General features: G+C 36.1%; 1 non-coding gene across 1 annotated transcript; it reads right to left on the bottom strand.

The window, feature by feature from the left end:
- Nucleotides 1–18,786: 18,786 nt before the first annotated feature.
- On the bottom strand, nucleotides 18,787–18,894 carry LOC112793157 (small nucleolar RNA R71). The gene has a single exon (XR_003197864.1). It is a non-coding gene; the product is annotated as a small nucleolar RNA R71 (small nucleolar RNA).
- Between the last annotated feature and the right edge of the window lie 3,290 nt (nucleotides 18,895–22,184).

The raw sequence follows: 22,184 nt of genomic DNA, 5'->3' as shown, positions 1-22,184 counted from the left end.
ATAGCCAATAATTGACTACTTCATTACAATTCCTTGTGAGACGACCCGGAGTTTAAATACTTCGGTTAATTCTTATTTAGGATTTGTTACTTGTGACAACCAAATTTTTAATTAAGGATTGTTTGTTGGTTTAGAAAATATACTTGCAACGAGAATTATTTTGTGTGAAATTCTAGACCGACACGACAATTTTCCTAAATCAGTCGGCCAGGTACATTCTACTTTTGAAGTTACTGAGATGGTGGCTCGGTTCGGACATTCCGTCATAGAGATCGATGTCGGGCGATTTGAAGTTCTTAGGAACTTTAGCCTTCATGATCTCTTTTGTGAACGGATCTTCTCCTCTTAAGGGACTTTCATCATGCTCCGCCCGATTACTCCTCCTTTGTATATCAGCTTCTAGTTTTCGTAACTTGTCTTCTAACTCCTTTCGTCACCTTACTTCTTTTTGCAATTCTGGTTCTACTTTCCGTTGTCGTTCAGCCTCGTGTTCGAGTTGTTCCAGTCGATCCTCCTGGCCATGAACCAGGTTTAGGATCTCAGTTGTATGAGGGCAGTCTTCATCCTGGAGATGGTGAATCTCAGAATGGATCCTCCTTGGTTGAGAATTTCTGAAGGTCCCTTCCCTGTGAGGGCCTTGGTGTAGTGGTGGAGGAGGAAGCAAGAGGGTCTGGTCTTCTGGTTGAGCTTCTTGCTTAGATTCAGATACCGTATGGCCATCTTCACGCTCGTGATCTGCCATTTGTCAGAGAGAGAATTCTAGGTCCCCTACAACGGTGCCAATATTTCGAGGGTTACCTGAAACATTGATTTGGGCCTGAATGTGAGGTTCAGGTCCCTTATAAGGCAGCGTTCGACTTCTTTGGTGCTGAGGTGCCGCCTGTTCGAGTTCCTATTGAGAAGACGGGGGTGGTACTGATGAACCACTATTTCATGGTACATCTTGTGCTTAATTGAGTGGATTTTATCCACTATTCTCACATTTATTCACAGAATCCGCATGTTTTACACTTTCCTTTCTGATTTTGTGCTATGATTGAAAACATGCTTCTTTGGCATTTAATTCACTATTTTTAATCCTCTCTTATTACCATTCGATGTCTTGATATGTGTGTTCAGTGCTTTCAGAGATTATAGGGCAGGAATGGCTTAGAGGATGGAAAGGAAGCATGCAAAAGTGGAAGGAATACAAGAAATTTAAGGAATCGCAAAGCTGTCAGCAGTGACCTCTTTGTACTTAATTGACCATAACTTGAGCTACAAAGATCCAAAGCTGTCAGCAGTGACCTCTTTGTACTTCCCCATTTATTTTATGAACTATCATGTTAGAATTGATTTTCTATTTAATGTAATTTGAGGTATTTTATATTTATGATTACTTTCTTCAATTTATGTTATTGATGCTTTCAATTAGTTGTTTGGATTTTATTATCTCTTATTGCTTTTCTATACTTTTGTGTTGTGCCTCCCAAGTGTTTGACAAAATGCTTGGAAGGATGTTGGAGTAGATTCTAGTGCTCTTGACTTGAGATGGTAACTTAAAAACTCTTGAGTTACTAATGTCCATTGAATTGATGATTGGGAGCCATTAACCCTAGTTCTCACTAATTGAATTAGTGGAGAGTTAGGACTTATGGACTTGGATTGATATAGCTCATTTAACTTTCCTTTACTACTAGTTAGAGGATGAATTAATGGATTGATCCTTGTCAATTCTCATGTTGTGGTTAGTGATAAGGATAGAGATCCTTAACTACCAAACCTTACCAATACCTGTTTATCATTTGATTTTCATTACCATTTACTGTTTCTTGTTTCCTATCTCAAAACTCCAAAATATACATTTACATAACCAATAACTAGAACACTTCCCTGTAATTCCTTGAAAGATGACCCGAGGTTTGAATACTTCGGTTATTATTTTTAGGGGTTTGTTACTTGTGACAACCAAACTTTTGTATGAAAGGATTATTGTTGGTTTAGAAACTATACTTGCAACGAGAATTTATTTGTAAATTCTAGACCACACAAAAGTTCGTTCATCAGGTACCCATAAGAGACTTTGATGCTTATGTTAGCAAGGGCTTTAAGCAGATTTTAGTAGATTAGAACGTAAGTTATTCCTGGGGGTGCCATTGTATTTATAGTAGAATCGATGATCACCTTTGTTAGAGTAGTTCCATATTTTCTTATGGATAAGCATTCCTTTTATCTTGAGAGTTTGTTGGAATCTACCTTTTAGATGAGGTAGCGATAGTAGAAAAAATTCATGGAGGTAGTTATCTGCTTTGGACAAGTAAGGCCTATCCTCCTTACGTCGGTGTTCGACCTCTTTAAAGAGGTCGGGTTTGTCATAAGTTCTACTTTTATTAGTGGGCCTTTTTACGTTATTGAGCCTGCCTTTTATTTGTTGGGTCAGAGTATGAATAATAATAATAATAATTGTACTTTGGCTAAATTTGTCTTCCACAAATTTAGTTCCTATATATTTCAAATTATATTAAAGTAATAGCTTAGTTTTCTATTTGATGTGAAACCAGCATTTCTAAATGTACAGATTGTCTATTGCCTTGCTTTGTGAATTGTTTTCTAAGAATGATCTCTATTTTGTAGGTTTTCAGTAGAATTTTGGACAAGGTGATGGTTATGTCTATTCTGTGAAAAATTTAAAATGGATAGCAAGCAGTGCTGTTAGATAGATTCAACATGAAAAGTTTGCTTTACTTGCCTATGTATAAGCATGGCTTTATTTAGTTTTATTTTCATGTCGTATCCTTGTAGCTAATATAATTTTTCTTTGATAGGCTTGTTGCAATTAATCTTTTCTCATTGTTGCTAAACATTTCATTCTATTGTTTATTTGTACATAAATGGTATCTTTTTTGTTGTAATTAGTGACTTATATTAGCTTGGTTTTTTTTGTCTCTCTTTGTATCTTTTAAGTGGACATTGCATTCTAGGTTTGTAGGATTTCTTTGGATTATGTGACCAAGTAATTATTTTAAGTAAGATTTAATATTAATTGATTAAAGTTGTGTTTATTGCTTTTTTCATTATGACTTTTGGTTATGTAGCCGAACTATTACCAATAAGACCATGAATATTTTGACGTTCACATCATTTCTAGTGCGGAGATATGCATAGCCGTGCTGTCAATTTCAGAGATGGCTAGCTGCATGTTACAATAGAATAATTATCTTCATCGGTAATGCTATCTCACTCAATATTTCACTGCTTACAATCCTATAGGTAACAAAAATTATGCTATCTTTGGCAGCAACTTTTGTTTTGGTGTTACATTTTTTTACTTCCACGGTATAGAACATTGCCATTTTGAAGAAATTAAATAAATAATTAAATATAAAACCTGAGACATACTCAACATGACCTCTAGAAATACAAAGATTTAATGTAAACCTTTATAAACTAATGTTGTTAAGGAAAAATGATTCATCTATATGTTTCTAGGTTTACAATTTAATAGGCATGGACATGTGGATACGTGGATAGTACGACTTTTTTTTGTATAACTAACGTGAGGACCATGCACTTGCACGGGATTACAGTTTTGTGAATATATTGAAAAATGAAACTATTCAATATACCCAAGATATCTTGGACAAAGAATCATATTTGATATCAATATTATAGTTTAAAAAAAATCCCAAAATAATTTGATTGTCAGTCCAAGAGAGAAAAAACATAGTCAAATACTTCACATTTGTTTATAGCAATTATTCATACCATATAACAAAAGATTACATAGATTAAGTAACAAATTCACACACTACACATATTTTAAATTTTAGAGCATGAAAATTCTAAGGTTCAAAATGTAATACATATCCAAAAGTAATACCAAAAAATTTCAAACCAGCTAAATAACTACTTTCTAGTTACAGAAATTCGAATCAGCTGATCCTATTTCGAAACCATTCCAAAGACATATGAATCTCTGGTTTTAAGTTTATGCATTTTCACAAAATTTTTTCATTTGGACCAATTTTATATTCTCGTTCTCTGCCTTTACTTTTTAACACATTCATTCCAAAACTTGTAGTAATCTTTGAGTCCTCAACAACAAACTTCCAATTTTCTGATCCTCTAGTTTCAAGTAGTAACTTAGCAAAGTGATACGGGATATACAGTGTAAAAAAAGTTTAATTCCATAAAAAATTAAATTAACCAATAAATATGAAACTATCATTATACAAATTTACAACTCAATCAGCCTTGACATCATGCTTAGTCAAAATTTTGTAATGATGTAGAACAACATATCTATTCATTTCAATGATAATTTATAAAAAATGTCATCAAACTAAAAATGATAATAATCAAACATGTAAGATTATATACAAAATATTCTGAAATGGAAAGTAATTCTTCGACTTAATACATTTTGCTTGTAACAAACTTAACTATCAATTAGTTTATATGGAGAGTGACAAAATCAAGAACACATGTAACACTAGTATAACATTAAATAAAAAAAATGAGCATACCCTCTTTTTTTTTGTTGATCTATTCTGGACAGCACTTCCTTTTGAATTGTTCTTGACAATTCTTTGCATACCAATACTATAAGTGCAATTAATAAGAAAAAAGGAAAAAAACTCAAAAATAATTGAAAAAAGACAAACAACAGAAGAAATAAATAGCAACATGATATTATACAATGAATTATAGACATATTTAAAAATAAATATGTCAATAAATACAATAATTAAAATATAATTTGTACAAAATTAACAATAATAAACAAAAAAAATAACTGTAAATTCTAACATTTTCATATGTTCATGTATCCCATTATCTTCTATACCAGAAGCAACATCCTCCAATGCATCAAAGTAGTTTAAACCTAATTTATCTGGAATAACTTTTAACAAAAATATCCCAAAAATATCTTTAACATAATGACATTCATCAAAATGCACATAGATTGGATCATTTTGCTTATCCACAAGATCCATAAAAAATATTCAACTTGTGACATACATTAAGTAGATTCACACCATGTTTTTTGAAGTTATAGAAAGCAAATAATTTTTCTACCTCATCTGAGGGTATCCAGATTTTTCTTCCTCGATTTTTTATTTTAAACTTGATACAATTATTACGGTGATCAATTAGCACAATTTTATCTTTCACATCGGCACCATATTTAGCAATTATTATATCTGTAAGTAACATATCACCCTAAAAAAAAGAGACTTATCACATATATTTAATTTATTATGATAGATTTTATTAGTTGGGTTATATGTAATTTATATGTTTTTACATGGTTACTAAAAAAAAGCACAAAGTATATATTAATTTAAATGTGTACCCATCCTTTGTATACAACAAATTTGATTCTGGATTCTTTATTATTTGGTCAATGTTTTTTTGTACTAAATAAATGCCTAAATCAAGTCTACTCAATATGTTTACAACACATATAACAAAAAATTATTAATAAAAGACACAAATAATACAATGTCTACATTTTGTGATCACTTCTACATGCAATAACACTCATGGTGGGAGAATAGTGTTTAAAAAATTTATTTGGTTTCTCTGCAAACAAACACAAATAAAGGAATAACAGTAACTTTCTATAACTGTAACTTTTTAATAACAAAAAATTGTAATAATAACAATAACAACATAAATGACTTATTTAAAAAATCAGCTTTCCACCTTGTCAGTTGTCACAAAGCATGTTTGGACTTCACATATTCACACTCAGAAAATTAACTTATGAACTCAATCTTTTCAAAATCTAAAACTTCACTGAATCAAATTAATGAAAAGAAAGTTACCAAAAGAGAAAAGACATGCAAAAGAAGAAAAAGTGAATAAAAGATTGTGTTGGAAGTGCAACGATTAGGGCAAAACCTCACCTTATTGTTCGATTTTCTGACGATTTAGAACATGTTCGAGTCCGTTGATAACAACACAAAGTTTGTAGTCTTAATCTGTCAACAGGCCAAAGAAAATGGTTGTATGCGACGAAACTGCCTGGGACATTGCTATCAAACGAGTCGGGGGTGCGGCATGCACTGTAATTGACGACGCTTTCGTATGTGCTAGGAGGTTTTGGGATTTGACCGGAAAAAAATTGGGTGTTAGAATTTTTTGGTTGAGTGAGATGAGACGTCAGAGAGAGATGACGAACGATCACTAGATTCGCTTTTGTTTCCTTTTTCTTTTTGGGAGGGGTGAGGGAGTCCGTGATTTTTGAATTTTCTATACGTGTCTTTTGAATATTTTTTAAAATATAAAAACAAAAATATAAGGGAGGTGATGGTCTGATCTTGTTAGAAATGGAAAAAAATTAATAAAATATAAAAATTATTTAGATATTATTTTTTATATGTGCCTAATGAATAATTTTTATAATATAACAAAAAATGTAAACTTGATTAAGGGAATAATTGAATTATATTTATTCTTCAATAGATCTTTTAATTTATCAACGAACTAAAAAATGAAATAAAATATATGAATTATTTTTCACTTACAGAGTAAATTTTTAAATTTTATTAAATTAAGAAAACATTTGAAAAGTTAAAATGTCCCTTTTTTTAAATTTATTTTATTAATAAATTGAATTTTATGAGAATAAAAATCATAATTTACTCTAAAGAAAATATATAGTTATAATAATAGTATAAAACTTCTGAATTAAAAAAGCAAATAGAATCAAAATTATTATTAGCCATGAAAATATTGATTCATTGATATGGGTGTGTATGTAGAAAATATGATTAGACCTGATGGAGGAAAAAGACATTAATACACATTCATTTTAATATGTAATTAAATCAATATCATACTATTATATTGATATATTATTACTCTTAATATAGGAAACAATTTTTTATATTTAATTTTTAATAGATCTTCTAATATTCTAACGAATAAAAAAATAGTTTAAATATATAAATTATTTTTCACTTACAAAGAAAAATTTTATATTTTATTAAATTAAGATTACATTTAAAAAATTAAAATTTTCGTTTTTAAGATTATTTTATCAAACTACAATTCAATTTTTCAGCTACTCCTGAAAAATCTAAGAAAAAGACAAGGACAAATAGTAGAATTTATTACTTTATTTTAAATAATAAATATAGAAGTGTATATATTAAAATCCGTTAAGTATTCGAAGAGGCATACTGAAATTAATTATTAGGTAAAAAAAGTTATAAACTTTTTTTCAATAATAATAACAATAATAACTAAAAATTTTATATTTTTTTATCTAATATTGAATGTTAATTATAGATATTAGTATTTTCTTTATATCTTCTAAAACCGTACAATTATCAATCATGAATGCCAAATTAATAACAATAAATATCGTAATAATAACAATGTCACATATTATCCATATTAAATTAAATATACTTTATTTTTATAGTATATGATAGTATATTATATTATTTAAAATTGAATTTAAAATAGTTCATCAAAAAACTAATTTTCTACTTTCTCATAAAAATACTATATCGACAATATTTTTATGTTTCTAACATTTTAATACTATAATTATTATTTTTCATTGTAATATTATTATTATTATTATTATTATTATTATTATTATTATTATTATTATTATTATTATTATTATTTTAGTACTATCAGTATGAAAAAAAATATTTTTTTATAGATAATTATAATGATATATATTATGTTTTTCATTGTATAAGTGGAGGATCATTATCCGAAGTGGCAAAATTAAAACAAATAAGCAATACTCTTCATCACACAGTCACAAAAAATCTTGGATTTCCAAAAAATGTAAAAAATTATCATCTTTTACATCCTTTTAAAAATATTTGTCCTCTATTTTCCATCATCAATTTATCACAATAACTTGCTGTAGTCTCTAATTTCTACTGACTACACAAATTTCAACAAAAAAAACTATACACTTTATGGATAAAGCAATGAAAATTAATATATTTAATATGTTACAATTTTTGTAACAGATAAAAGAATTGAAAGAGAAGGTATACCTGATGGAAAATTTATAATAGCAGTCAGGTAATGCATTTAGATCTTCTATCAAAGTAAGGTCTATTCTTTTTGAAATTGAGCAACTCAAGATGGATTACCAAAATAATTTTTTTAAACCTGAAACCATTTGTAACTTGTGTCAATCAAAGTTACATAAGTAGGTAGTAAAAGACAATCGAAAAATAAGGATAACATTAGAATTTGTATAATCAATGATAACATTAGAAAACCCAAATCATTTAGTAAAGAATAAGATTTTAGCTTTATTATTCAATTTTAAATATCCATGTTCTCAATGGAGAAGAGAGTTAAATAATAAGAATATTAAGCACTTGGTGCAAAATCTAATAAATTGTTTAACCATAAATCTTATCACAGTTAGATATTGTTACAAAATTTATGCATTAAATTTCAAGTTTTAATTTCCAATTATTAATGAAATTATAATATTACAATTAAAGAGTTAAAAAGGAAAAAGAACACATGTACAAATCAAAAGAGATTCATTTGTAAATAAGATTTGTGATCTCATCACAAACTATGTCATAGCTTGAAACTTCAATTAGAAGACTCTGTACATTCTGTAAAAGTGAGCTATGCATTAGAAAATTTATATGTACATAGATTTAAATAATTTTTTTCTCTATTTCAATCACATCCCAAACTCATCCTAAAATAACTATAAAATTAACAATACCACATATAGAATGAAAGTTATACTAAAAGGGTTTTTGATTGTCTTCACAAAATAAAACTTTAATTTTTCCGGATTACCTCTTTTCCATTATCTACTATTTTATTTCTTTAATTTTTTGAAATTTCTATTTTCTCTCCCTCAAGTTATTCTGTAAATTAGTTTCAGCAGTTTGAATATAATTAACATGTGATAAAGCTATTTGTTCCGAGAGTTACCTGAAATTGAAGGTCGATCTCGATGAGATCTACTATTTGTGGCCGAAGCTGCCGTGTCCGACTTGCAAGACTTGGCGGTGCTGCTGATTCTTCGTCACCAGAGGATGGTGGTACCTGCAAGAGACTCCAATGGTTAAGTTAGCACGTGCTTTAGGCAGGATTTTGTGTAGAATCAGAGTATGAGTTATATCTGGTTGCTCCAGTGTATTTATAATACTGTAGAGTGACCTTTCTTGAGATAAGTTAGTTATCTTATCTTATCTTTAAGCGAAATCACCTTATCTTTCAGGCCAGTCGCCTTTAGAGTGGGATGTGTTCTTTTGTTTGGGCCTACTTGGGCTTTTATGGTGATTTGGCCGACCTCTTTAGGAAGAGGTCGGTTGCGAGCCAACCTTTATGAGAGGTCAGTCGCTCTGTCGTCGTCCAACCAGGGTAATACAGCTCGGTCTAGGGTATGAACAGTGCTCCTGCTTGAGTTCGGATCTTTTCCATGAGATCGTGCTTTTCAGAGCTTCGATCTCTTTGTGGAAGTCGTGCTCAAGCATCTTGGTTCAGTCTGTTCTTCCATTTGCGAGTATTTTGAATGTGAAGCGTTTTGTTTTTCATCTCCTTTATTGTCGCATTCGTTCCTCGAGGGGGGTTACTTCCTTGGGAACATGGACGCGCTTTAAATGCTTCTTGATTGTGCCTTTATTTTGCCGTTTCTCTTTCCCTCTTTTGCAAAAAGGATTTGAATTTTACCCCCTTCTTCTTTTGCTTTCAATTCAGGAAAAAGAATCACTTTCACCCCAAACCTTTCCTTCTTTCTCTGAGTTTTTCTTTTGGACCGTTCGTGTATTTCGCGTGCTCAATAAAAAGAAGCTTCCTTTCTACTTTTTTTGGGCCCAAGATTGGCTCTTTTTTGCGTTCTCTTTAGAAAAATTAGAAAATTTCTGCATGCTTGTGATTTTCTTTAAAGTTGCGACCTTTTTTATCTCTGCTTCTTTGTTTTGAGAACGTGTAAACATTCGGGTGACGAGTTTTTGATTGCGCCCTTTTTGGTGAAGGGGCTAGGATTTCCGTTAGGGTCTTTGATCATTTCGCTGATTTTCCCTGCTGCTCCTATGTGCGCTTTTTAAGTTTCTGTTGCTATTGGTAGTTTTGCCTTTGTTACCGAATGTATGAAGAAATGCTGGTGCTTAGGTTGAGTTCCTTGCATGTTTGAGATGGTTAAGGCTGGTTAGGGTTCCGATTTTTGCGTTGTCTCCTTTTCTGGGTTCTTGTCTTGTTGTTGCCTCCAAAGGGTGCCCTTTTTGGTTGCCCCACCTCTATGTTGATTGGTTGTTCCTTCTCTTTTTGATTTTGTCCAAGTTGTTTAGTAGTGACCCTTGTTATCTTCCTTTGTTGTAGGTGTAGTTTGTTGTATGTCTTCTCGAAAAAACATTATTGAAATGTCTACCAAGGTCCCTGCTGGCATGGCTGACTGGCTGGACTCTATAGTCCTGATGTGTGTTACGGTGGCCGATCCAGAGTACTGTGAAAGGCTTAGGAGATTCCATAGGATCTGTAGCAATAGGGACGATGAAAAGAATTATGAGCTATTGTCACCCGACCCTGAGGAGAGGGTCAGTTTCCCCCTTCTGACTCAGGGAGAACGCCCCTTCTTTTATACTTATGACTATTGATGAGCGGATAATTTATACGCTTTTTGACATTGTTTTTAGGTAGTTTTTAGTAGGATCTAGCTACTTTTAGGGATGTTTTTATTAGTTTTTATGAAAAATTAATATTTATAGACTTTACTATGAGTTTGTATGTTTTTCTGTGATTTCAGGTATTTTCTGGCTGAAATTGAGGGACCTGAGCAAAAATCTTATTCAGGCTGAAAAAGGATTGCTGATGCTGTTGGATTCTGACCTCTCTGTACTCGAAATGAATTTTCTGGAGCTACAGAACTCAAAATGGTGCGCTCTCAACTTTTTTGGAAAGTAGACATCCAGGGCTTTTCAGCAATATATAATGGTCCATACTTTATTTGATCTTAGATGACGCAAACTGGTGTTCAACGCCAGTTCCATGCTGCATTCTGGAGTAAAACGCCAGAAACACGTCACAAACCAGAGTTAAACGCCAAACAGACGTTACAACTTGGCATTTAACCCCAAGAGAAGCCTCTGCACGTGTAAAGCTCAAGCTCAGCCCAAGCACACACCAAAATGGGCCCCGAAAGTGGATCTCTGCACTTAGACTTATTTCTGTAAACCCTAGTAACTAGTCTAGTATAAATAGGACTTTTTACTATTGTAATTTGATCAGGGTATCTATCTTCGGACATTTAGTTCTTAGACTTTGGGGGCTAGCCATTCGGCTATGCCTGAACCTTGATCACTTATGTATTTTCAATGGTGGAGTTTCTACACACCATAGATTAAGGTGTGGAGCTCTGCTGTACCTCGAGTATTAATGCAATTACTACTATTTTCTATTCAATTCAGCTTATTCTTATTCTAAGATATTCTCTGTACTTCAACATGATGAATGTGATGATCCGTGACACTCATCATCATTCTCACCTATGAACGCGTGCCTGATAACCACTTCTGTTCTACCTTAGATCGAGCGTGTATCTCTTGGATTCCTTAATTAGAATCTTCGTGGTATAAGCTAGAATCCATTGGCAGCATTCTTGAGAATCCAAAAAGTCTAAACCTTGTCTGTGGTATTCTGAGTAGGATTCAGGGATTGAATGACTGTGACGAGCTTCAAACTTGTGATTGTTGGGCGTAGTGACAGACGCAAAAGAATCAATGGATTCTATTATGACATGATCGAGAATCGACAGATGATTAGTCGTGCTGTAACAGAGCATTTGTACCATTTTCACTGAGAGGATGGGAAGTAGCCATTGACAACGGTGACGCCCTACATACAGCTTGCCATGGAAAGGAGTATGAATGACTGGATGAAGCAGTAGGAAAGCAGAGATTCAGAAGGAACACAGTATCTTCATGCACTTATCTGAAATTCCCACCAATGAATTACATAAGTATCTCTATCTTTATTTTATGCTTTATTTATTCTTATATTTGAAAACCATTATAACCATTTGAATCCGCCTAACTGAGATTTACAAGATGACCATAGCTTGCTTCATACCAATAATCTCCGTGGGATCGACCCTTACTCACGTAAGGTATTACTTGGATGACCCAGTGCACTTGCTGGTTAGTTGTGCGAAGTTGTAACAAAGTGTGATTCACGTTTGAGAGCTCCAAGTTTATTGGCGCCATTGTTGATGATCACAATTTATGCGCACCAACTATTTCTTTAGTCTGCTAAATATCACCATCCCCTTTTCTGCTTTCGAGACCGACCTCTTATGGGCTTGAAACGTAGCCGCTTCCCAGCTTCATCCGAATTCTTGGGAATTCATTAAGATTTTTTAGCTGCTGTGTCAGGAACTAGGTGTCTGACCTTCCATATCTCTCTTCCTTTATCTATTTGTGTTGACCAAGCCTGGAGTAGCCAAGAAAAAGGCTTCTTGGGTCTCATTCCGAGCTACCCAGGGGAAAAAGGTGTTTTCTATTTTTGATGAATCTTTTCGGGATTTTAAGAACTACTATTTTAAAGTCCAAGCTGTTGATGACGTCCACCCTTTCTTTCTAGATGAGAATAAGGAGCCAACTTTTCCTTTCTGTTGGCAAAAAGATATAGTAGCGACTAAGTATTCTTGGGAGATTTTGGATGTGGTTGGATAGGCCTTTGTGGGTGTCTTAGAGGAGCACTGGGGGGAACCTCCTCATTTGGATACTAAGAGATTTTTGGGAGATCCTTCCCTCCTTTGTGCTGAACTTGGTAGCGTCTGACTTCTTTTCTGATTATTTTTCTTCTATTGCAGCTGAATTTTATCCCTTTCTGTTTGTAACTTGTTTTTCTGGCTTCTTTTTCAGAGATGGTGAAGTCTTCTGATTCCATGAAGGCCTTCTGTAAGGCCAAGAAGGCGTCGGCTGTGTAAAATTTGTCGGCGAAGACCTCAGGAGAAGGGTCTTCTCAGGTGCCCCCAAAGAAGCCGACTTCTGATACTGCCGGGCTGAGGAAGATCATCCCGACACCACAAGTTCGGACGATTCCATCTGACCCTGTTCAGCCGACTTCTGGTGCTACCTCCTCTCTTACTGCTGCTGGCCCCCCTCCAAAGCGGCAAAAAACTGTTGGTACCTATGATCTGAATAGTAAGGATTTTGACGGTGTGGGTTTTACCACCGAGCTAATTGCACCTCATGGTAGGATTCCTTTGGTTGATGTATCTATTCTTCATCACCTTGATTTTGTTACAAGTAATAGTATTTAGATGGCCAATATTGGTGCGACTTTATCGCGGGTTGTTAGGGAGTCTCCTGTTCGTGCCACTAAAGATTTTATGAAAAATGCCAAGTCTGAATTTGATAGAATTAAGGGTTTGAAGGATGAGCTTGATGCTAGGGTGATTAAGCTGGAGTTGGATGTGGAGAAGGAGAAATCCCGAGCTATTACTGCTATGCATCTGCCAATTTAGCTGAGGAAATGGCCAAGAGGTCTAAAGAGAGCTACACCCGCACGTATGTCGAGTTGTTGGAGACTAGGGAGAGGCTTTAGTCCGCCCAAGCTGATTATGCCGAGCTTCAAGGTCATCTGCTGGGCTGTGTGATCGATGTGTATGAAAACTTGAAAGCCCAGGTCCGGGTTCTTGCCCCTGAGCTTGACCTTACCTTATTCAGCCTAGACAATGTAGTGTAGGACGGTAAGATCGTGCCTGCCCCGGATGATGAAGATGGGGGTCTTCCTCCTGTGCCACCAGCCAAGGCTTCTACGACTTCAGCCTCTTCGACTCCTTCTGCCGAGGTGGCTCCTACTGGGTCCAATCTTGATGTGGAAATACTGAATGGCCAAGATGGAGTTGTCAATGCCACCCCTCTTGCGACCAGGCCTCCCTCTCCTAAAGATGTCGCTGCCAAAGCGACTTCGGATCCTTGATGACCCTTTTTTATCTTTATGTATTTGTGCAGTCCGACTTGTAGACTTTGGACTTTGTTTATGTTTTTGTAAGTCCCTTGTAGTTGATTTCTTTGACACTTTGTTGTTTGCTAGCAGCCTTATTTTCAAAACACTTTAAACTCCTGGGCTGCTTAGAAGGTAGCCTTTGAGTCTTTGATGCTTGAAGAATGCTTTTTGTTGAATGTTTGGGGCTTTACTTTCTGCAACCCTTTGCGAATTTTATAAAGATGGGATATTTATCGGCATGATCTCCTTTGAGTGGGTTTTCCACCTTTGCCTTTTAGGGCCACGGCTTGCTTTGAGTTGGTACTTTGTCAACCCTTTACTGAGTCAGGCGAAATGATCCTTGCGGCTTGGTGTCCGGGCTTTTAGCGACTTGTCCGATAACTTTTTAGTGTTCTTTTACATAAAACCTTTTTAGTTTCGAACGACTTTTGTAGCCTTGTTTTGAGATCGCGCCTTTCTTGATCGAAGTTGTTCCCTTTTTAGCTAAGCACCTTTGAGCCTTAAGTTGTTTTCAATCTTTTTGGCTTTTGACTCGTTTTATTCTCGAGTTTGTTTCTTTGGATCGCGCTTTTAGCTGATGTTGACCTATCTGGCTTCACCGTCATATTCCAATAACTTTTCAAGTAGTGTTCCAAGGGGAACCTTTTCTTTATATTTTGTTTGGATGACTTCCGATCACCGTTTTGACTTGTGTTTTTGCTTTTTAAGTAATGTCTTTTTTCAAGACTTCGTACCTTTCAGCAAAGCACTTTTGGCCTTTGCAAGATGTCTTTGACCCTTTTTAGTGATCCTTTCACTGGTCCAACTTCTTTGTCGGGCCTTCTTAAGTTATTTTTAGTAATCCATTTTTAGTCAGACCTCGTCAGGTCACTTTCTATGGATTACTTTTTATAACTTCTTGCACTAATCTGATTCTATCGCTTTTACCTTGCCGACCTCTTTGTAATCGGACGATGAATTTGGTTTTCACCTTGCCAACCTCTTGGTAATCGGGTGATGAATTTTTGCATTTTATGAGCTTAGATTAATGCGTCTTTGATGAGCGGATAATTTATACGCTTTTTGGCATTGTTTTTAGTATGTTTTAGTTAGTTTTTAGTATATTTTTATTAGTTTTTAGTTAAAATTCACTTTTCTGGACTTTACTATGAGTTTGTGTGTTTTTCTGTGATTTCAGGTATTTTCTGGCTGAAATTGAGGGACCTGAGCAAAAATTTGATTCAGAGGCTGAAAAGGACTGCAGATGCTGTTGGATTCTGACCTCCCTGCACTCGAAGTGGATTTTCTGGATCTACAGAAGCCCAATTGGTGCGCTCTCAACGGAGTTGGAAAGTAGACATCCTGGGCTTTCCAGAAATATATAATAGTTCATACTTTGCCAAATATTTGATGGCCCAAACTGGCGTTCCAAATCAGCTAAAAACTGCCCGGCGTTAAACGCCGGAACTGGCACAAGAATGGGAGTTAAACGCCCAAACTGGCACAAAAGCTGGCGTTTAACTCCAAGAAAAGTCTCTACATGAAAATGCTTCAATGCTCAGCCCAATCACACACCAAGTGGGCCCGGAAGTAGATTTTTATGTCATTTACTCATCTTTGTAAACCTTAGGCTACTAGTTCTTTATAAATAGGACCTTTTACTATTGTATTTTCATCTTGGTAGCTATCTTTAGTCTTATGCTATCTTAGATCATGGGGGCTGGCCTCTCGGCCATGCCTAGACCTTGTTCTTATGTATTTTCAACGGTGGAGTTTCTACACACCATAGATTAAGGTGTGGAGCTCTGCTGTACCTCGAGTATTAATGCAATTACTATTGTTCTTCTATTCAATTCAACTTGTTCTTGTTCCAAGATATCACTTGTTCTTCAACTTGATGAATGTGATGATCCGTGACACTCATCATCATTCTCACCTATGAATGTGTGACTGTCAATCACCTCCGTTCTACCTTAGATTGGGTGGATATCTCTTGGATTCTTTAACCGGAATCTTCGTGGTATAAGCTAGAATTGATGACTGCATTCAAGAGAATCCGGAAGGTCTAAACCTTGTCTGTGGTATTCTGAGTAGGATTCGATGATTGAATGACTGTGACGAGCTTCAAACTCGCGATTGTGGGGCGTTAGTGACAGACGCAAAAGAATCACTGGATTCTATTCCGACATGATCGAGAACCGACAGCTGAATAGCCGTGCCGTGACAGGGTGCGTTGAACATTTTCACTGAGAGGATGGGAGGTAGCCACTGACAATGGTGAAACCCTACATACAGCTTGCCATGGAAAGGAGTAAGAAGGATTGGATGAAGACAGTAGGAAAGCAGAGAGACGGAAGGGACAAAGCATCTCCATGCGCTTATCTGAAATTCCCACCAATGAATTACATAAGTATCTCTATCTGTATCTTTATGTTTTATTCATACATCATCCATAATCATTTGAGTTTGCCTGACTAAGATTTACAAGGTGACCATAGCTTGCTTCATACCAACAATCTCTGTGGGATCGACCCTTACTCGCGTAAGGTTTATTACTTGGACGACCTAGTACACTTGCTGGTTAGTTGTGCGAAGTTGTGATAAAGAGTTGAGATTACAATTGTACGTACCATGTTGATGGCACCATTGATGATCACAATTTCGCCCACCAAGTTTTTGGCGCCGTTGCCGGGGATTGTTCGAGTTTTCGGCAAGCTTTTGGTCTGGTAACATCAGTGCCAAATTTCTGATCCGACAACAGCACCAAGTTTTTGGCGCTGTTGCCGGGGATTGTTCGAGTTTGGACAACTGACGGTTCATCTTGTTGCTTAGATTGGGTATTTTTTTTCAGAGTTTTTAAGAATGAATTCTAGTGTTTCAAGGTGATGTTCTTATCATCACCAAAGCTGATTGATTTTCATCAATTTATCTCTTGAATGCAATGTCCTGCTGAAGCTTGACTAGCCATGTCTAATTCCTTTGGACTGAAGCTTTAGACTAACATTGCATGATTCCTGGAATTCTCATTAAGAATTTTGATATCTTCATTTTCTTGTCCACTTAATTTTCGAAAAATCCAAAAAAAATTACAAAATCATAAAATCCAAAAATATTTCTTGTTTGAGTCTAGTGTTTCATGTTAAGTTTGGTGTCAATTGCATGTTTCTATCCTTCTTGCATTCATTCATGTGTCTTAAGTGATCTTCAAGATGTTCTTGATGATTTCATTGCTCTGATCCTTGAATTCTATTGACTTGAGTATTTTGTGTTCCTCACGTGTATTCTCATTTTGTTAGTGTCAGTAGTATACAAACTGCTAAGTTTGGTGTCTTGCATGCATTGTTTATTTGATTTTAGTTGCATTTTAATTATTCCTCATTATTAAAAATCTAAAAATATTTTTAATTTGTGTCTTTTCAAGTCAATAGTACAGAGGATTGAAGATTCAGAACATTCAGCAGAGGAATTACACAGAAAAAGCTGGGCGTTCAAAACGCCCAATGAGGAAGACAAACTGGCGTTTAAACGCCAGCCAGGGTGCCTGGCTGGACGTTTAACGCCCAAAAGGGTAGTGCTTTGGGCGTTAAACGCCAGAATGTGCACCATTCTGGGCGTTTAACGCCAGGATGGCACAAGAGGGAAGATTTTGTTTTTTAATGCAAATTTTTTCAAGTTTTCAAAATTTTTCAAAATCAAATCTTTTTCAAATCAAATCTTTTCAATCATATGTTTTCAAAATCAATTTCTTTCCATTTTCAAAAATACTTGCTATCAATTAATGATTTGATTCAACATTTCAAGTATGTTGCCTTTTCTATTGAGAAAGGTTTAATGTTTGAATTATATCTTTTCTTGTTAGCCAAGTCATTAATTTTTCAAAATCAAATCTTTTTAAATTGTTTTTCAAATCATATCTTCTCAATCACATCTTTTTAAAACCATAACTTTTCAATCATATCTTCTTAATCATATCTTTTTCAAAATAGTTTTCAATCACATCTTTTTGATTTCTAATTTCAAAATCTTTTTCAAAAATCACTTGATTTCTTTTCCACTCTTAGTTTTCGAAAATCAATTAGTGTTTTTCAAAATGTTTTCAAAATCTTTTTAATTTATTTTCGAAAATTTCTTCCCCTCTTCTCACATCCTTCTAATTATGGACTAACACTATTCCTCAATGCACAATTCGAACTCCATCTTTCCTTGATAAGTTCAAATTTTGTACCTTTTCCTTCTATTTTTCTTTTCCTCTGACACCTCAAGGCATCTCTATACTGTGACATAGAGGATTCCATATTTCCTTGTTTTCTTCTCTTTCATATGAGTAGGAGCAAAGACAAAAGCATTCTTGTTGAGGCTGACCCTGAACCTGAAAGGACCTTGAAGCGAAAGCTAAGAGAAGCTAAGGCACAATTCTCTGTAGAGAACCTAACAGAAATCTTCAAAGAAGAAGAACCCATGGCAGCCGAAAACAACAACAATGCCAACAATGCAAGGAAGGTGCTGAGTGACTTTACTGCACCTACTCCCGACTTTTATGGGAGAAGCATCTCTATCCCTGCCATTGGAGCAAACAACTTTGAGCTTAACCCTCAATTAGTTTCTCTAATGCAACAGAATTGCAAGTTCCATGGACTTCCATTGGAAGATCCTCATCAGTTTTTAGCTGAATTCTTGCAAATTTGTGACACTGTCAAGACTAATGGGGTTGACCCTGAGGTCTACAGACTTATGCTATTCCCTTTTGCTGTAAGAGACAGAGCTAGAATATGGTTGGACTCACAACCTAAAGAAAGCCTAAACTATTGGGAAAAGCTAGTCAATGCCTTCTTGGCAAAGTTCTTTCCACCTCAAAAATTGAGTAAGCTTAGAGTGGAAGTCCAAACCTTCAGACAGAAGGAAGGAGAATCCCTCTATGAAGCTTGGGAAAGATACAAACAATTAATCAGAAAGTGTCCCTCTGATATGCTTTCTGAATGAAGCATCATAGGTATTTTCTATGATGGTCTGTCTGAACTGTCCAAGATGTCTTTGGATAGCTCTGCTGAAGGATCTCTTCATCTGAAGAAGACGCCTACAGAAGCTCAAGAACTAATTGAAATGGTTGCAAATAACCAATTCATGTACACTTCTAAAAGGAATCCTGTGAACAATGGGACAAATCAGAAGAAAGGAGTTCTTGAGATTGATACTCTGAATGCCATATTGGCTCAGAATAAAATATTGACCCGGCAAGTCAATATGATTTCTCAAAGTCTGTCTGGAATGCAAAATGTACCAAGCTGTACTAAGGAAGCTTCATCTGAAGAAGAAGCTTATGATCCTGAGAACCCTTCAATGGAAGAGGTGAATTACATGGGAGAACCCTACGGAAACACCTATAATCCTTCATGGAGAAATCATCCAAATCTCTCATGGAAGGATCAACAGAGACCTCAACAAGATTTCAACAATAATAATGGTGGAAGAAACATGTTTAGAAATGGCAAGCCTTTTCCATCATCTTCTCAGCAACAGATAGAGAATTCTAAGCAGAACCATCCTGACTTAGCAACCATGGTCTCTAATCTAATCAAAACCACTCAAAGTTTCATGACTGAAACAAGGTCCTCCATTAGAAACTTGGAGGCACAAGTGGGGTAGCTGAGCAAGAAAATTGCTGAACTCCCTCCTAGTACTCTTCCAAGCAATACAGAAGAAAATCCAAAAGGAGAGTGCAAGGCCATCAACATGGCCGAATTTGGAGAGGAGGAAGAGGCAGTGAACGCCATTGAGGAAGGCCTCAATGGACGTCCACTGGCCTCCAATGAGTTCCCTAATGAGGAACCATGGGAATCTGAGGCTCCCACTGAGACCATAGAGATTCCATTGGATTTACTCCTACCATTCATGAGCTCTGATGAGTATTCTTCCTCTGAAGAGGATGAGTATGTCACTGAAGAGCAAGTTGCTAAATACCTTGGAGCAATCATGAAGCTAAATGACAAGTTATTTGGTAATGAGACTTGGGAGGATGAACCCCCTTTGCTCACCAAAGAATTAGATGACTTGTCTAGGCAGAAACTACCTCAAAAGAGACAAGATCCTGGGAAGTTCTCAATACTTTGTGCCATAGGCACCATGACCTTCAAGAAGGCCTTGTGTGACCTAGGGTCAAGTGTAAACCTCATGCCTCTCTCTGTAATGGAGAAGCTAGGGATCTTTGAGGTGCAAGCTGCAAAAATCTCACTAGAGATGACAGACAATTCAAGAAAACAAGCTTATGGACTTGTAGAGAATGTTCTGGTAAAAGTTGAAGACCATTACATCCCTGCTGATTTCATAGTCCTAGAGACTGGAAAGTGCATGGATGAATCCATCATCCTTGGCAGACCTTTCCTAGCCACAGCAAAGGCTGTAATTGATGTGGACAGAGGAGAATTGATCATTCAAGTGAATGAAGAATCCCTTATCTTCAAGGCTCAGGGATATCCCTCTGTCACCATGGAGAGGAAGCATGAAGAGCTTCTCTCAAAACAGAGTCAAACAGAGCCCCCACAGTCAAACTCTAAGTTTGGTGTTGGGAGGCCACAACCAACTTCTAAGTTTGGTGTTAAACCCCCACATTCAAACTCTAAGTTTGGTGTTGGGAGGTTCCGACATTGCTCTGAGTATCTGTGAGGCTCCATGAGAGCCCACTGTCAAGCTAATGACATTAAAGAAGCGCTTGTTGGGAGGCAACCCAATCTTATTATATTTATCTATTCTCTTTTGTTATTTTATATTTTCTGTAGGTTGATGATCATGAGAAGTCACAAAATCAATTGAAAAAGCAAAAACAGAAAGAAAAACAGAAAGAAAAACAGCACACCCTGGAGGAGAACTTGCTGGCGTTTAAACGCCAGTAAGGCTAGCAGATGGGCGTTTAACGCCCAGTCTGGCACCATTCTGGGCGTTTAACGCCAAAAAGGGGCACCAGACTGGCGTTAAACGCTAGGAAAGGGCAAGAAGTTGGCGTTAAACGCCAGAAATGGGCACCAGCCCGGCGTTTAACGCCAGAATTGGCACAGGGAGCAATTTTGCTCGCCACTTGGTGCAGGGATGACTTTTCCTTGACACCTCAGGATCTGTGGACCCCACAGGATCCCCACCTACCCCACCACTCTCTCTCTTCTTCACCCATTCACCAATCACCTTAACACCTCTTCCCCAAAAACCCTTCACCTATCAAATTCCATCTTTCTCTTCACCACTCACATCCATCCTTCACAAAACCCCACCTACCTCACCATTCAAATTCAAACCACTTTCACTCCCAAACCCACCCTCCCATAACCAAACCCTACCCCTATCTTCACCCCTATATAAACCCCTCTTCACTCCTTCATTTTCACACAACCTAAACACTCCTTCTCCCCCTTTGGCCAAACCACAAAGCCATTCCCATCTCCTTCATTTCTTCTTCTTCCACTCTCTTCTTTTCTCTTTTGCTCGAGGACGAGCAAACCTTTTAAGTTTGGTGTGGTAAAAGCATTGCTTTTTGTTTTTCCATAACCATTTATGGCATCCAAGGCCGGAGAAACCTCTAGAAAGAGGAAAGGGAAGGCAAAAGCTTCCACCTCCGAGTCATGGAAGATGGAGAGATTCATCTCAAGGGTGCATCAAGACCACTTCTATGAAGTTGTGGCCTTGAAGAAGGTGATCCCCGAGGTCCCTTTCAAACTCAAAAAGAGTGAATATCCGGAGATCCGACATGAGATCCGAAGAAGAGGTTGGGAAGTTCTTACCAACCCCATTCAACAAGTTGGAATCTTAATGGTTCAAGAGTTCTATGCCAATGCATGGATCACCAAGAACCATGATCAAAGTGTGAACCCGGACCCAAAGAATTGACTTACAATGGTTCGGGGGAAATACTTGGATTTTAGTCCGGAAAATGTAAGCTTGGCATTCAACTTGCCCATGATGCAAGGAGATGAACATCCTTACACTAGAAGGGTCAACTTTGATCAAAGGTTGGACCAAGTCCTCACAGTCATTTGTGAAGAGGGCGCCCAATGGAAGAGAGATTCAAGAGGAAAGCCGGTTCAATTGAGAAGGCATGACCTCAAGCCTGTGGCTAGGGGATGGTTGGAGTTTATCCAACGCTCAATCATTCCCACTAGCAACCGGTCCGAAGTTACTATAGACCGGGCTATCATGATTCATAGCATCATGATTGGAGAAAAAATAGAAGTTCATGAGGTTATATCCCAAGAACTTTATAAGGTGGCGGACAAATC

Source organism: Arachis hypogaea, chromosome 3, assembly GCF_003086295.3.
Source record: "Arachis hypogaea cultivar Tifrunner chromosome 3, arahy.Tifrunner.gnm2.J5K5, whole genome shotgun sequence".
In the NCBI taxonomy this organism is placed as follows: domain Eukaryota; kingdom Viridiplantae; phylum Streptophyta; class Magnoliopsida; order Fabales; family Fabaceae; genus Arachis; species Arachis hypogaea.
The sequence above is the reverse complement of the archived record's forward strand: the minus strand, read 5'-3'. Positions and strand labels throughout refer to the sequence as shown.